Source organism: Diadema antillarum, unplaced genomic scaffold (genome assembly GCF_040938485.1).
Source record: "Diadema antillarum isolate AM-2024a unplaced genomic scaffold, OU_Dant_1.0 seq00001048_RagTag, whole genome shotgun sequence".
In the NCBI taxonomy this organism is placed as follows: Eukaryota; Metazoa; Echinodermata; class Echinoidea; order Diadematoida; family Diadematidae; genus Diadema; species Diadema antillarum.
The window spans coordinates 320,065-338,986 of record NW_027271878.1 but is presented as its reverse complement, the minus strand read 5'-3'; positions in this window follow the sequence as shown (position 1 = coordinate 338,986).

Here is an 18,922-nt window from a genome sequence, read left to right as displayed (position 1 = left end):
ACTGGCACCAGGATATGAAATTAATGCCACTACAGCGATTTCACTTTTGACATAACACGACTGCTTAGACAGATAGAATACATAGTCTTACAGACAGATCTATAAAGCATTAGAATTAGTCCTTTGTGTCCTATCTCCATTGCAAAACGAAATTACATTGATATTTTTTTCTCCCCTGGAACCCGCGATTACAAGCTTTGCTTTGGCGGTTCCTCCATATTTCACATGTTATATATTGCCATGTTTCACATTGTTACCCTTGATTTAAAGAAATACAAAAATTGATTTTTTTTTTTACTTCTCATGAGCAAATGATTTTTATGTGACAACAATGATTCCACATGAGGCATTAATTAGCACACCATGTTATACCAAGGAGTTATCACAGACCCTTCTGTGATAATTCCTTGGTTATACATCTTAATTACACGTACAAAAACAGAAAATTGCCTGTGCCTTGATTTGATATAATACAGATATTAATCACAGTCTGAAAAACAAAAACAAAAGCACCATTACCAGAACAGGGTTAATACATCCTCTTTCCTTCCTGCAGGTGTGTGTGTGTGTGTGTGTTCGTGATTATGTGTGTGTGTGTTTCTTTTAGGAAGTTAAGAGCACTTTTGGTTACCATGTTCAACCTGCCAACGCACGCTTAGTATCTTACTACTGTAACTAATATGATAAACTCTTGTAAGAAATTATCAAGCACGTACATGAAACCATAAGAAGCCTCATGCCTGTAAACAAAATGGACTACCTCAAGTCCTAATTGTGAATGTCCTATTGTTTCAAATATTGAAGGAATTAGATATCTCTTCCTTAAACTAAAATTTCTTCGAATTTGAACGGAATAAAAAAATAGTGGCAGTTTGGAGGCTGTCCCATTTTCAAAATCTCATCAAGTATCTTAAAACGCTGAATCTGGGACAATTTTGTGTACAAAACGAATGGCTAGAGAGCAAATCTGAGAATCAGTGAGCCCTTAAAGGGGAAATCTAGTCCAAATATAAGTTAGTCTGATAAAAAAAAAGAATAAAATCTTACGAGTTTGACGGTAAAAATTTGACTGAAATCGGATGAAAAATAAGAAAGTTATGACATTTTATAGTTTTGCTAATTTCAACAAAACAGTTCTTGTACAATTGATATGAATATGCAATTGAGTGAGCTCACCATTGTCATAACCTCACAATTTTCCATTGATCTTGTCGAAAAAAAAAAAACAAATGACGAAAATCCAATGTTTCTGTCATTGAAGTCTGAAAAATGTTATTCTTGGTTGAATAGCATTAGAATAGTGATCACTTATAGATATACGAGGATTTGAGCCTCGGGCATAATTGCATTTGAATGAAAAAGTAGAAATTTCACAATTCTATGTACAAACTACATGTTAACCCACATAGCAGACTGACGTCGAAAAGACGTCTTAATTTGGTTGCAACTGGTCAAACTGGTCGCACGTCACAGAATGACCAGAAAATGACGTGATTTTAACGTCTTTTTACAACGTATTTATCACGTCATGTTAGGGACCTCATAATGACGTAAAGTTTACGTCAGTTTTCCGTCATATGTTTTACCAATTGTTAGTGACGTATTCATGACGTAGAATTTACATCAATTTTAGTTCGTATTTTTCACGTCATTATTAACGACGTAGTAATGACGTAAAATCTAAGTCGCTTTGAGACGTATTTAGCACGTCATGAAAACGACGTAATAATTACGTCAAATTTACTTTGTTTTGCGACGGTTTCCTGACGTCATATGAGCGACGTTTTAATACAGTGATATCTACGTTAGTTTTGCGACGTATTTATGACGTCTTATAACCAACATACAAAGGACGTAATATTTAAGTCAGTTTTCCATGTATTCTTCACGTCATATCAAAGGGATGGTACAGTATTGGTACGGATGAAAATTGGGCTTTTAAATTTTTGCGAGATACCAAGAAAACACTCATGATATAGTAAAGAGCATACCATTTTAAGAGGAATTCAACGTTTATTTGATGAAAATTGGGTTTGGAAATGCTGAAACATCCAAAAAAAGACAAAGCTAAAATCAAAGCGATCGTAATAAAGTGTGGGTCCCACACTTTATTAGCATTGCTCTTTTTTTGGATATTTCAGCCATTTCAAAAACCAATTTTCATCAAATAAACGTTGAATTCCTCATAGATTTACATGCTCTTTCATATTTCATAAGAGTTTCTCATTATCTCACCAAAAAATGTTAGAAACCTGAAATTAGGCCTCAACATAAAAACTGTACGATCCCTTTAACGACGCGTAACTGACGTAAAATTCACGTTGCTTTGCAACTTATTTATGACTTTATATTAGCGACTAATTGATGATGTAAAGTTTACGTCAGTTTTGCGAAGTACTTATGACGTCATATTTTTAACGTATTACAGACGTAAAATTTAAGTCAGTTTGGGACATATTTCTGACGTCATACTAACAGCGTCTAAATAACGTCAAACTTACGTTGCTTTTTGTAGTGTTTATCACGTCACACTAGATTACTTTTGTTGAGCCTGTAAGATTTAGTCGAAATTGCGAGTATTTCATGTAATTTTGTTGCCTGTCATTTAGAAGTGTTGTAAGATCTGAATAATATAACAAGTGCAGGTTTGTTGTTGATTTTTGGTGCAGAAATCGAAATTCCTCTTACAATTTGGAGGTTTGTAGTTACAATCGATTAGTATGAAAAATAATTTAAGTTGAAATTACTATTCAGATATGTTGACAAAAGATTAACATGTGTTTTATAAAAGAATAATGTTGTTTGTTCACAAATCTCTTAATCATGGATCAAAGGACATCGTTTTAATTGCCTATGTCTGGGGAACGTCTACGAGTGAAACCTGAACGTCTCTGATCAAAACATGGCTTACTTTCAGCATCTGTAGAGGGCTTTTATAGTGATTTGATCAAACAAAATGCACTAAATTCATCATTAGTATCTACGGAACAATAACATTTAAACAAATGAGACCCCTGTTAATCGTTTTGTTCAAATGAGATGAAAGTGAAGATATGAATATGAAAATCTCTGCCTAAATGACAAAAACTCCACTTTTTCTTTAACTTCCGTGTGTATTAGCTTTTGCAAACTTCACAGGCGGTAAACAATACTTTAGGAACAAATTATAACAGTCTTCGAAAGGATGAAGTAGATCAAAACACCCAACACACCCAAAACACCCAAAACACACAAGCACATAAACACACAGACACACATTAATAAAACGATCTTTTCATATCGCTTCAACAAATGTGTATATTACTTGAGAATCGTAGCTGTGGGTTGCATTTCTTTTACTCTCACACAGTGGACATATAGTTCTGCTGATATTATAAAGTTCATATTCATTCATTCATTCATTTCATTTCATTTATTTCATTTCCAACAACATTTTCATACACAAGATAACACAACATCAATACAATGTAGTAACAAAGAAAAATACGTGACGTTAACAATAGTACGCATTACAAAATCAAATGCAAATTGAATGAAAACTAAAGTTGCAGGAAATGGAGGAGACATGCTAAAAAGCTAAGCTTGTATTTTGCAGTCTCCTCGTGGACAAAAAGACTAAATAACATCAAAAAAGTAATTAGCTAGACAAAATATAAAAGGTGCACAACACATACAGACCTATACAAACAAACAGACGGACAAACAAACACAAGTAACCTCTCTTGTAAAGAGAAAGATAGAGAGAGAAAAACAAAACAGTGAAGGAAAAAGAGGAAAGGAGGAAATGCTATCATAGCCCCATTATATCATCACTTTCTCTGTGTATACACTATTCTTTTGTGTGTGTTTAAGTACGATACTGCACGACTTCGAAACAAGAAATCATGCTGTAGGTCGACGATAAATAGTTTGTACACATTTAAACTCATTAACCTAACTGGAAATCTGATACTAGTAAACGCTTGAACTTGTCTTCTCTTGGTTTCAATATTGATCATGACGAGTGTATGCGTGCAATTATCGTGTATGATATTTTTTAAGTATAGGAATTATAGACACAATGATAGTCTCAATATCTATTTTGTACTAGGTGTATTTTGCAAGATGTTTGAAATATCACGCAGCTAGCAAACAATAACGACATACTAAATTTGTAATCGAGTATGAATGATGGAATCGAAATGATTGTTTTTAAACATCATAAAAGAGAATCTACAATTTGGAAAATAGTGGAAATAAACTTTAGATAAAAGACATCAAAATACTTGTGAAATTAAAATTGAATATGTTACAGTTGCCTAGATCAATAATCTTTTCGTAATTATATTGATATGACATGCTTTTTACCAGTTCATGCTTGTGACTCGTAAAGACGTCAGAACGACGTAATACGATACGTTACAGTATTGATCATGAATATGCATAAGATTGAATCTAATATGCAAAAGTTAGTGAAAATATGGAAAACATTGATAATTAGAGTATTTATGCTGGGTTTACACTTAAACTGTGCCAGAAATTGTTCAATTTATCGTTATCTTATTTGAACTAATCCTAACTTATGCTACGGAGACATAATTTCATAATTAATTGGGTTTTTTCACAAAATTGTGGCCTTGTTTAGTAACCATGCCATGAAGCATTACAACTTTTCGCCCGTTTATATAGAAACGTGCTACGTCAGTCCAGTAACTAGGAATAGGTGGTACGTAGGCATAGGCATATAGGCATAGGGTTTAGGACTTTAGTCGTAGTTAGGTGAGATTGGTAGGATAGGCCTAGTAGCTGAAGATGCCCACACCTTCATTAGACTTTGTAATCAACGTAGTAATTAATCTTTCTCGGCAAGCGACGTCAAACTGACGTATTTTTTCTTTGGTAATTTTCGTCAAAAAGACGTCTTTTAGACGTCTTTTTGACGTCTAAATATAAGGTCTTTTTTTACGTCTTCCATATGAGCAAAATGACGTATTTCTGTCGACAGTTTACGACGTCTTTCTGACGACAGCGCTGACGTGAAATAGACTTCATTCTGACGTGTCTCTGCTATCAGGGAAGTTGTGAGGGGATGACATGCTCACTTTGCCATTTGCATATTCAAATACTGACCATTCAAGAACTGTTTCCCGAAAAAAATAGCGAAACATCAAAATGTCATAACTTCCTTATTTTTCATCCGCTTTCGATAAAAGATTATACCGTTGAACTCGTACACTGTAATATTTTACCCTTTTTTTATCAGACTAACTTATAATTATTCGGACTGAATTTCCCTTTTAGAATCGCTGTCTTGTCCAAAATTTTGATGCTATCTCTTGGGAGAGAGAGGGGGAGGGGTAGGAGGAGAGAGTGAGAGAGAGAGAGGATATCAAGGCGGAGATCAGTGAGAGAGAGAAGGAGAGAGTAGTAAAGAGGGTTGGAGGAACATTCCGTTACTACTAAGTCAAATTACCTTATCAATACGCAAGAACAAGAATGTCGAGTATATATTTCTTAGCGCAGTTCGTATAAGGTGTCACTCAATTTAATTGCACATCAATATTCATAATGAATGTGAAACTCGCTCTCCCTCTCTCTCTCTCTCTCTCTCTCTCTTGCACTGATGAGCAATGGAAAATGAAAGTTGCATACGTAAAGAAGGGTAATCAACTTCGGTAAAAAAAAAGAAGAAAATACGACATAATCAGCGATCAAAGTGGGGGGGGGGTGGGATGAATAAATTTGTACCACTAGTTAAGTAAAGAAATTTCAAGGTCACTGCTATGACTTGTGGCTTATAATGAAATTTGGAGTCAATTTCTTTTATAGTTTCCATGCTCATTCAGTGGAAGTTGATAAGAACTAATAGAATGAAATAGGATTTGACAGAATGCATAGGCCTACTTTACAATAATATTGCCCCGCCACTCCACGAAAAGAATACAACACACACTCTAATTGTGCGAAAGAATAGCACGTTAACTAGTAGTAGTGCAAAAGGAAAACTCCTTTTAAAAAATCGCTAAAACAAACATGTAATCGACTCCATATAGACCTCCGTCTGTGTAGGAAGACAATATGTCTGACGTCATAGACTTTCTCTGTTTAAGTTGCTTTTGTTGTTATCGCTGTTGTCGTTCCTTTCAGTTTTGTTCTTGCATGGGATGCACCGACTCTCTTCTTTGAAATGCCACTCTGTATAGTATAGTAGTGTAAGCCGGACAGAATATTATACGTTACAATCTCGTCAGGATGACCAACCACTTCTTGTCGCTTGCCAATGAGTGGTGAGGTCGCCGCAGCTTTGAAGGAAACTCCCTGGTGGCGCGCTGGTGACACCTTCACGACGAGTCTCTCTCGTTTATCGTGTGCTTATAATTAATAGTCGCCGACAAGAACGTGACAATCAGCAAGCCAAGAGGAGAGGCTGTAAAGCAAGACTCGACTGCCGCGCTCTTTCCCCTTGCTTCTATCCCTTCTGGCCTTCTGTGTTGCGCGCCAACAAAATCATAACGCCTATGCTGAAATCTGTCGAGTTTGTATGCTGATCTGTTGAATACTAACACGATGTTTTGTTCGCTTGTTCGAAGTAGATTTCATGAGTAAACACGTCACAAGACAGTCAGTAATGATAATGACCTTCTGAAACAGTTCATTGCGTTGGGGTCGCAGGAAATTGCAACATTATTGAATGGTCAAATGTGTTTGTTCATTCAAGACAATTGCATTTTGTGTGAGTGTGGTGTGTGATGTCCAAAGTAGATATTGAAGTAGCATACGATGTCACCCCCCCCCCCCCTGTAAAGAATGTTTTGTAACACTAAAAATTCCTATATCGTGCTAGCATATTCAAAATCGACAGGCATCCAATCTTACAGTAGGCCCTATCATCTTATCTTGTGCGGAAGATATGTCCTCCAGAAACGTGGAGAAGAGAGTGTTGCTACTTAGCTCATCCCAAAATTACAAGGTCTCCCAACCCCCACCCCCAAAAGAAACAAACACAAATAATCACATCGTGATACTGAATCAAAAACAAAACAGTGCAACACACTAATGTTTTTGCGCATTTATTGATTACGTTAGGATTTGTTAATCTAATTGTGTCAATAAGCCATTTACTCCCGATTATCGCAACTCACATCACAGAAAAATTGGATCAGCACAAAGACAGGGCAAAACTGTATTTTCATCATTAACATAATGGAGAGAGTGATGTTACAGTCTATGCTAATGTTGATCCACAACAGACAAAATCCGGCGGACTATAGTTGTGATCAGATTAATGGCATGATTTGAGTGAGTGTAAAGCGATTGGTATAAAGGGTTAAGAAATCGAACTGATGATCGTGACAATGACATGTGCTTAAAGGGACTCCGGTTTGATTATGATGTTCTGTATGGAAACAGAAATATCAGAGAAGTAAGTCAGGAAAGTTTCTCTTTTTGGGGGGGGGGAGGGAGATCGAGTGAGCAATATTTGGCAACTCTGTGTGATTTAGATGTATCAGCTTGTCACTAATATGTCACTAATTCCATTTTCCTCAAATATTTAGGCAGAGGAGGACTCGTAAGAACATATTACTCTTGTGATATTATGCCCAGAACATTTTTTTTTAATCGGGTGAAAATGGAAAGTATTCGATTTTTGCGTGCACATCGAACGGAGACCTGCTCAACAAAGATATCACACAGAGATGCCAATTTGCCTTTCTCTCTGAACTTTTTACCATTCGTAACGGTTTTTTGTGTGTCTGATTGTTACCCAAATTTTCAAGGAACTGCCTCTCTGCCTTTTCTATTTCAAAGCGAAGCAGTTATCAAGAAGTAATTTCCCTTTAAGTGACACTTGTTATCGTCCATCCTAGGTATGACCCACTGGTGCGCTGAAGCTGTTTTAGTCTCAAGATGTGGGCCTACACACCCCTTCTATAAAAACTTCAGTATCTGTGATATTTCTGTATCGAGTTGACGTGGCACAATATCAACAAAGTATGATGTCAGCAGTTTAAAATATGGATGTCCTTGATTGATCTCACTGTCTCCGATTTGTGAATCTTAGATGAATAGGGGCTTGGGAGCGAAGCTGCCGGAGCACGGGACATTTAGCACCTCCCGACGGGAGAGCACCAGGCTCGATCGTCGATCAAAACGCGAGCCGGGCGACGCTAGTACTTGCTGCTACGATTGTTCTGTACTGATATTCGTTTTTGTTTCATATGTGTTCACCTACGTGATTTGATTTGTCGGCGCAATCTATACATTCATAGAAATATGAAATGAAGAACATCCGCCAGCCTGTACAACCTCCCTAACCTTACACTGCAGGAAAGTGCTAAGTTCCTTCGATCAATAGTGCAAGGAAGGCATACTAGTAGTAGAACTGACACGAGAATCGCTGCCTGTGTAGTCATGTATTAGCAAGCAATTTAGGATTTCTTTTGATACTTCGGTTATTCCTTTGTCGTTCGCGTTGACGTTGTTTTCTTTCTCTCTCTCTCTCCCTCTCTCGCTCCAGGGGCGGATCCAGGAATTCCGTAAAGGGGAGGCGCTTTTACAAAAATTAGGGGGGGGGGGGGCGCACAAGCGCCCCCATTAATTTTTGTAAAAGCGTAGTTCTTTTTATTTCTTTTGCTTAAAAAAAATGAGGGGGCGCGCCCGATGCGCCCCCCCCCCCCCTGGATCCACCACTGCTCTCTTTTTATTTCTTTCTTTTTCTCCGGTGAAATGTAATCATGTCATAAGACCCTTTAAAAATGAATAATTTCGTTCTGCCGCATCAAAAAAGTAAAATAGTCCCAAAATGGCGCCCGCTAATATTTCTGCGAAATTCACAAAAAGTTGTGATTGGGGTACGTGCTCGACAGTTTGCTGTCGTGTGCATCTATAGGCTGAGTGGCAATTTGTGTCACAGCGTAAATCGAACAATAGTGTCCCCCTCGAAAAAAAAAAAGAAAAAGAAAAATGGCCCCAAATAATTTTGTTACCGCATTTGGGGAAAATTTGGATATGTATAATAATGTATGTGTGTATGTGTGTGTGTGTGTGTGTCTGTCTGTCTGTCTGTCTGTCTGTCCGTCTCTGAGTTTACACGCTGTATGTTCTTGTTTGTTTTGTTTTTGTTTTTGTTTTGTTTTGTTTGTTTGTTTTTGTTGATGTTGGTGGTGGTGTTTGGTTTTTTTCATCCGCGGTGACGGTGGCTTTGGACCTTCAGTGCCGGCGGGCACAGTGTTGTACCCCTGCAGGCGGTATAGGCCTGTATAACTGTATGGGCTTCAGATATAGAATCTAGTCGTATGCATAGATATGCGTTTGTCATTACGCTCTTGTTTTGTGATGTATTTATTTATTTATTTATTTTACGATGACGAATCTCTCTGCTGACTCATGTCGCAAGGTGGGATGTGTAACTTGTACATTATTTATGACGCTTCCCGGCGTTGTTAGCCTGATGTAACGTAGGCCCTACATCTTGAATCGAGATGGTGTCAGTCGCAGCATGCCTACCTGAAATGGTAACCTTCTCAGGCTATATTGCCAGACAAAAGTTTAGACTAACGGTATCTTTATTGCAGGGAGCTAATCGTTAGTGGGGCCTATTTCATACACGAGTATTGCGGTCATGCATGTACGGAGGATCAGTAATAGATTCTGGGAATCTTCAAGTCATGAAACAAACATTCAGTATAATGAGAACCAGTGATAAGTCTGACGGCACAAACTGAATAGAACAGACTTTTGCTAATACCACAGTTTCTTCATACAACATTACATGAGGTGATAAGAGGTATGTGAATGCATTAGAGATAATTTGCAGTGTGTTTTTAGTACGTTTTTTTCTAACTTTCTAGAGGATCCCAATATGGTTCTTGGTATTGTTGAGTGAACTCTTTATGTTATGATCGGACCATGTTAAGTGTGAATCAGTGATTACCAGTGGCGGATCCAGAGGGGGGCGCAACCGGCGCACGCCCCCCCCCCTTTATTTTTCGTTAAAAACAAAAGAAATAAAAAGAAAAAAGAATGAAATGAAACCCGGAAATAGCACCAGAAATATTAGTCACGCCCCCCCCCCCCCTTTACAGAATTCCTGGATCCGCCCCTGATTACGTCCCAAAATTGAACGCAAGACTTAGATCTAATTCAAAATGTTTGCTATCTACGTGAATAATGTTCTTTTAGTGGTGTTGGTAATTACCACGCTACAGTGGTTGCCATGGGCAATTGAACCTCCTGTGTTACTCAGTGTGCACCTGAATAAAATCAGAACCTCAGAGCCACTTTTCTCAAAAGTAACAACTGTATACCAATTTTATTTGAAAACTTACAATCTACTCTTTAAGCTCTGCCCTTGGCTGCTGTAAACAAAAACAAAAATAAAAACTTATACTTGCCTATTTCGACTTTTTTTAAAATCTTATATTTTACTCTTGAAATGGTAGTAAATAAATTGAATAAAGTTTAATTCACGGTCACATGTTGAAAATAGTGGTGGGTTCCATATTAGCAGAGGCTATGTATAACTTTAATGATGTGACAAATTCAGTTTTCGACACTCTTTGTCTAATGAATGTTTCATCGGGGGAGACGGTAATTTTAATACGAATAGAGATAGAAAAGGACTGACATACAGACAGATAACAACTCTGGAAGTGCGTGTCTATACACAAAAACACAACAAAAAACATCAAAAAGATCCCATGGGTGTGGCATGAACACTGTTCCGGTGTTTGCTTATTCATTCGTTCTCTAATTAATATTTTGCATAAACAAAATTTTTCCCCAAAATCTTCCCCACAAAACATAAACTAACCAAACACACAAACAAACAAACAAACTGGAAGAGCTCTTGGTATGGTAGTCCATGCACCGCAGCTACATAATATAAGTCATTTCCTTTTAACGAGATTTTGTGTGCAAAAGCCCCTTCTCTCTCAAGGCTTCTCAGAAATGCCGAGTGTTCGAAAATGCGGTCAATGAGAAAGCTATCAGTGAATAATTCAACGCGACATGCGCTTTCTCCGCAACAGTTAATCAAGTGCTATCTCTTCTAATCAAAATGCGTGTCGCGGAGTTCTTTTCGGCGGACGTGCAGCGTGCACACAGTGAGAATGGAGATGACATTCAGTGTGCTTCCATACAAGCAGTTATAAGATTACACATGAATAGCATACACATGAATAGTCGCACGTTTTGTGATGTGTACATCAGTTTTTTCCCTTATTTTTAATGGCTGATAAATAAACAGACAATCCTCACAAATCATCGGCTGAAAACCATCCTCTAGATTGGCCAGAGGACGTATACCTTTCAACTTCAAAGAGAGATGCAAAGAGGACAGGAATGATTATCTTTGCATCACTGCCTTTTCATGTCATTTTGATGATTTGTTTCGGTTGTCGTCTGCCAAGTATCTTCCCCTCGCGCGCTTTCATGGTCCGCCATGCCTTGCGCAATTTCACGGCTTATTGTTTATTAAAATTGGACTTGACACCCCGTCAGCTTTCCGTCCTCTCCCTTCCTTACATAAAAAAAAAACTCGTGCATTAATTAATGATAAGAACATACAGTGCAAGTGCTGAAGATTTCTGGTATGTAAAGCACCACGCTGGTATTACATTACCTGCATGCCTTACAAATTATGCTTACCGACTGAAATCTTAAAAACAAAATATCGGAATAATCAAGCTCGTATATAATGAGAGCTCTGCTACGTGATTTCATTGAGTTTCTTAAGCTTGTCATGCTGATACCCGAAGTGATAAGGATGAGGAGGAGGAGAAGAAAAATTAAAAGAAAAGAATTAAAACACAGCAAAACAGTGATGCAAATAGCACTTGTCGCAAGAAAACGTATAACGTATATGTAAGGACACAAAAGGTTCTAAAGAGGATTAACTTGTCAGTGCTATATATGTCACCACACGGGCCATTGATCACATTGAGTTGACCTCAATCTCTCAAATGATTTGCATAATTATGCAAATAAAAAAGGAAAAAAAAAACAACCGCAACAAGAAACCATTTTTCTTCCATTGTCACCTGAATGCTAGATCTCGATTCGAATATGATCGTTGATTCATAGTGAGCAGAGTTTATAGCAAAAAAGAAGAAGAAAAGAAATAAGAAAAAAGAAGTGTCTCGTAAACAATCACAAGATAATTGACATTCTCAAAACAAAATTTCAAAATGGAACTTGCAATGCCGATATCATTCAAATAATATGACCACATCTATGCTATTTTGAAACTATGTCCAAAATATTCTATTTTAGGGGGCTTTGCAGTAAGATTGACCCTTACACCACACAAGCAGTATCATTCTTGATTCATCTATCTCCCTCCCCCCCCCCCAACACACACACACACACGCACACACACACATATACACACACACACAAAACAACAAAAAAAAATTTCTGAGACCCTGTCATTATGTACGTACTTCAGCCTTAATGTGGATGCAGCAGTAATTATACTACCACGGAAACGAAGAGTACAGTGGGTGGTGTAATATCATTACTATAATTCTACTTGTGGTGAAAAGATACATGAACACAATTGTAGCGTGGTAAAATACTTTAAGTGAAATGTCATGTGGGCATGCGATTGCACGAACAAAAAAAAAAAAAAGACCCACGCACCAAGAAGCCTTAATCAAACAAAGTATCTGACAAAAAGGGGGGTGGGTGGCTTTAAATAGCAATACATCCAACAAGACAGGGGATGCATGTGTGTGCTTCCTTGTAACGACCAATAAATTGAGGAGTCTCATTGTGTGCCATATTGGAAGTAATTTCACAAACAATGCAGAAGAAATCGTCGCTGATCAGCTTTACAACATTTAAGTTACAAAACAAATATCCAGACGATATTAATTTCCCAGTTATGTCTGTCTGTCTGTAACTGTTTCAGCTATCATATATCATGTTCAAAGTCAGAGCGCCCATGCCTATAAATTGTGTTGAGAAACTTGAGATAGAATGAGAACAACGAACGTGTACATAACTGAACAAGGTGTAAAACATTGTATCATACGATCCCCACATATACAGCCAGGTCACGTACTTTCATGAATGCCATAATATCATTTCACATAATCTCTGATGAATTCGAAATGAAATCCAATCATAGTCTGGATAACGAATGTTGCTGTGATGTAATTACCCTTCTAACAGGTATGAAGGTACAAAAAAGAAACACACAAACAAAAACAACAAACCTCATTCCACAAAAAGGTGTCATGCATAGAATACATATATCCATAATGTGCGCAACCGAAATGTCAGATATACTTGGACACAAATACATACATTACGTTTACATTATACGAAAAAGTTATATTTTGCATCACCATGTTCAATTATTAACTTCACTGGCTTGTAGCGGCTAAATCTCATTATCAGTACATGTCTTCCTTTTGAATAATATATAAAACTCTGTCGAACGATATTTCCCCTGAAAAGGTGTGGAAAGATCGGCTGCCAAACGTGTCTTTGATATCTTTTCAGAAACCAAGCTAGGACAAACATTTGTGGTTTAAAGTGATCTTTAAGTGACTTCAAACAGAAGAAATTTTGTGGTTGTCCTATGGCAGCACTTCTAAAGTCTAATTGATTTCAGTTGTAGAATCTACTATCTTTATTAACGAGAATTTAGCAAGGTTTTGTTTATTCTGAAATATCATAGAGGGCATAATTTCAAATGTTTTGTATGAATGGGATTTTTTTTATTCGTCCACTGGAACATGTTTACATAGACCACTTAACAAAGTTCAATTTGTTTTCATTTTTACCTTAAAGACCAGGTAGAGTGTGGGTACCACGACCATGTAATCGGGAGGCTGCCTGACTCGGATATAATATTACATACATATTCGGGTATTGGCGTCGTCTTGGCGTTTGCGTCGCATATCTAAAGCTCGCTATACTACACTGTATTCGCAGACCGGCAATTCTACTCTAGCAGGCCTTACATATTCGGATTTGTGTGTGTGTGTGTGTGTGTCTGTGTGTGTGTGTGAGGGAGAGAGAGAGAGAGAGAGACTGTGTGTGTGTATGTGTGTGTGTGTGTGTGTATGTGCGTGTGTGTGTGTGTGTGCGTAAGTTATAAATTGTATGAAAGATATTGGTAGGATTTGATATTAGGATAAATGTAGATTTGTTTTGGTTGGGAGGTGAAGGGTTGGTTGGGGTTTTTTATGAATGATTTCATTCTAGATATGTATAACGTGTTTTTTTATTCTTTTTATTTATACGCCCTTGTAAGTGAGAATGAGTTGCATGATTCAACATATTCAAGGGATATAGGTTCGGTACATGTCAATACTTTCTCGTGAAGGAATTGTCAATAGGGTTGATTTATAATCGAGTTATTTATGTTGAGAGATTATTTGCAGTATAAATTGACAAATGGATTTGTTTGTGTTTTGAATTGCATTTGCACCGTTTTTGTTCATGTTACATCCAGAATGGGTTGATTTATGAATTATTTGAATGAAATCAATAAATATCAAGGAAAAACAAAAAAAAAGTAAGTGTACCCCAGTGGGTGGCGAATGGAAATCAATTCAGTCGCAACACCCTCCTAACCCACGCTAGCGAGTCCAAAAGTCACCCCAATGTTAATCAGCGTCTTCCAGTGTAGCCTCCCTCCCAGATACTCAGGGTTAAGAATGTGTAACCATACCCTCATGACGCCTGATGATTGTAGACAAATACGGTGACGCCAGCTCTGATGTTCGTGATCCATTATCGAAGGTCCAGTTTATATAAATTTTGCAAGCCTCAAAGTCGGCGTGCTTCATGCCCTAAAGGCCGTATCATTACCACTTTGAAAGAGACGATGTTGTCAGGGTTTAAAGGTACTGTTTACCATTGGGAGCAGTGATTTAAAAAAAAAATGTTCGAGTTTACATCACATGTGATACATAATGTGTAGGTCAGTTATTCACAAAACATCCTACCATATATATGAAAATTTTGCAATAAAACCTAAAATATAAGGAGATATCACCTTTTTTTTTTCTCAGTGAAGCATAATTAGTGTAGACGGTTTATATAGTCTAGAGACAATTTTTATCATAATGTTGTTCACTACTGTTCACATTTTGTACATTTAACAATACTTAACATAGATTATACTGATTAACTTTTCTTACACTGGTTTCTTCTATCCCTAACTCACATTTTTGAGCTATTTTGAAGCACTAAAGCTGCTTGTTTTTTTTTTCATCTTCAAATGGTATATAATGCCTTTAAAGGAAAAAAAAATATATAAACATAGAGGATAATGACCGGTACCTCGTAATAGAATCAGCTTGAGGCATGATTTAGGTTGGACTACTCAGTATTAACATTATCTGTTGTGTTATTCATATTTTCTTGCCCTTTGTCTGTCTGTCTCTCTCTCTCTCTCTCTCTCTCTCTCTGCTGTTTCTTTTTTCCCAAGAATTTTCGATCACGTATCAACCCTCCTATATCTGCATTTCACGTCGTAATTGTGTCTATGTATGTGATATTTCCCAACGTGTATACGCTCATCACATTGTACCCGAATATCAAAACCGCGAGATCGGATTTGAGTGTGTCATACGTGACCTGGAATGGTTGCATCTTGTTACCAGCAAATACAGCTACACTGTTTCAAGTTAGGTTTGGTAAAATGCCTCGTCTTGTCATCTTCTTTCATTTTTTTTTAAAACCTTTATATGCAAAGAGAGAGAGAGAGAGAGAGAGAGAGAGAGAGAGAGGGAGAGAGAGAGGGAGGGGTGGGGAGAGGGAGAGCTTGTGGAATGTCACAAATTTAAAATCACAAACGAAAAATGTATATGTTCGCTAAACAAACGAGCAATATCAAAGATACTTACACGGTAAACAGCGCCCCCTTCGTTGATGTTGCGGATGGAGTGACGTGACGCGCAGATCACTGGGGGTGCTTCATCAATTTAGTCAGCGCTGACAAGTTGTCAGTCACTGACAATTTCAGCAAAATCCTTATTTTTGATTGGCTGAGATGCTCTGGTCACTGACTGTTACCATGGTTATTGTCAGAGACTGACAACTTGTCAACGCTGACAACTTTTATTAAACGGTACCCTGATCTCGGAACTTCTTATCGATACAAAATCAATGGCGTTGACGCGTATATGAACAAAGTATGTTGCCTTTTTTTTTTGGGGGGGGGGGGGGGTCTGGAATCTACGTCATTGATGATAAACTGCAGAATGACGGAACTTAAAAATCTACCGAAGGCTTTGTTTGTTTGTTTCGTTTGTTTTGTTTGTTTGTTTGTTTGTTTGTTTGTTTACCCATCCACCATGAATCCGGCCACACACCCGCACCCACATCTCCAAAAACTGTATGTCAACCTTCTTCTTATCTTTTTCGTTGTGCTCGTGTACTCTTCAAGACCATGCCCAACAAAACAAATTCGACCTTATACATTTAATAACGAGGTCTTGTAAGATACAGTTGTACCACTCTACCCCTCACTAGCTGTTTATTTACTTCAATAATGTCTTCTCTCTTTTTTTTCCTGCTGATCTTCTATCTCCTTTTCATTTTGGCGTTATTCCTATTCCGTCTGCTGAACCTTGGCCAATGTCCGAACCATCAATGATGTGGATGGGAGAGACTTTAACTCTCCCACTGACAAGAAAGGCGTAACCCCTTACTTTGGTTACAGGAGTAGGTATATCGGACCGGTGACAGTGTGCAGTGTTGTCTAACACATATATGAAAATAAAGATATTAACACATGGGACCATTCAAACATAAGATTTAATGCACACACACACACACACACACACACACACACACACACACGTACAAACATAAAACTACCTATCTTAAAATCTTATGTTGCTATAAAACTTATCTATTGCACTTTCAGCCACTCAGAGCAGCACAATAGCAGTTGTTGAAGTGAGTATTGTTAAGTTTGATTATAATGATGATAATGTACTGACTCATATCGTTTTGTGACAATATTGTGATAACAAAGAATATAAAAAATGGTGAAGTGAGACAATCACAAAACTTTTTTAAAGAAAACACTTGGTTAAATCATTTCACACTCCCTCTCTCATTCTCATGGTTTCAAGGCATGTATGCTAACTATATGTATAAAGCCAAATACAAGCTCTGAACTGAAATGACACTTGGGAGTCATATGACGTCATTCTGCATCCTCTACGCAACTCGCTGTTCTCTGAGTGATAATTTGGGGGCGCTCCGCCAAAGCTCGCATCAATACTGGACTCTTGAAGACTCATCTATCAATGGGTTTCAAGAAGAGAAAACGATATCGTCTGCTCATTATTACTCCCGCACCATCTGTCGACCTTGGCAGCTTCGCTCGGTATACAGAAAGATGATCTATATCACAATACAAACAGAAATATAAGATACACAAATCATATTCGAGTTAATCCTTTCTTGTTCATGTTGTAAGGGATTTTTAATATCACGTAACATTAGGTGATTTCCTTGTTGTTTGGTATAAATTTTGAAGACTTTGAATTCGCATAAGAGACAGCAATCCTCATAAAAATGTGTGACTATACTGGCTGATTTGCTCTGATTCTCAACTCCTAATATATGGTTAAGGCAGATGTTTAACTAACTGCTATTTTCAGCAAATCTGCAATGATGATAAGAACATTCTGCTCATGATAAGTGATTCTTAACAGCGAAGACTGCACGCCACGGTTTCAAACTGCAGAGTCACAAGACTGACAATGAAATGTGGTGTTCTTCGATGTTCCATCTTGGAACCGTTATCATTATATATATATTAATGTATATATATATATATATATATATATATATATATATATATGTGTGTGTGTGTGTGTGTGTGTGTGTGTGTAAATGACATCATTACATTTTCTACTTATCGCGAATGATACCAATATTGCATTTTCTGAGAGAAATATTGAGACTCTTTTACCATTTGAACTCGTAATATTTCAAACATTGATTTTTGTTTAATTCATTCATGGTTTAATGTAACTGGACGAACTTCCACTACATTTCGCGAGGCAGTTTGGAATAACAAGTTAACTTGGCATGATTATATAAGAAGCATAACAAGGTTTACAGATAAAACTAAATATCTATTTTCATCACAATCATTATGCATTGTACATGCTTTATAATGCACTTATTCTGCCTTTACTATAGGACTAATTGCAATTTTGTGTGTGACAACTGTAATAAAGCGCAAGTAAATTTGTTGTTTTTATTGCCAAAAAGGCAATCAGAATATGTTCACATATTTTTTTCACGTATCTAGCGCATTCGGCCCAGTCATTCAAGCAGCTAAATACATTACAAAGATAAATTTCAGATTTCTGTATTAAAATTGTATGTACAAATATGCCAGGAATTCGCTGCTGCAGTCCTTTCAAAAGTTCTATTATAATACAAGCTTTCACTCGTATATATTTATACATCCGTTACATTTTATACACGACAATCAACAGATTTCCACTTATATAATCCAAACGCCCTCATAGCACACATGTCTGTAAGGCATCATGAACCAGATACATAGGGCCTACATGGATTGCTTTTCCCAACTCCCTGAAACACGAACATCACTGTTTTCTTTGAATGCTAACACTGAGTAGCTCATTTTGACTAAATGCACTCTGTTGAATATAACATTATAATTCACATAACACTTTTTTAAGATTCTGGTCTCATTCCTTCATCATTGTCTTATTGTTATTAAAGAATAATTAGGCCCCTATATCATTACATGGGCAAGAATGTTCACCGCAATTGTCTTGAAATACTACAAACTTTGTAGCAGTGCAATATCTTCCATGGCGAAATTTCTAAAAGCTTTCTCTTAAACCAGCAGCAGTCAACACCTACTATCACCGATGTGACATACATCTCTTTACGGTTACAGTCCATTTTTTCGAAGTTTCGTTAT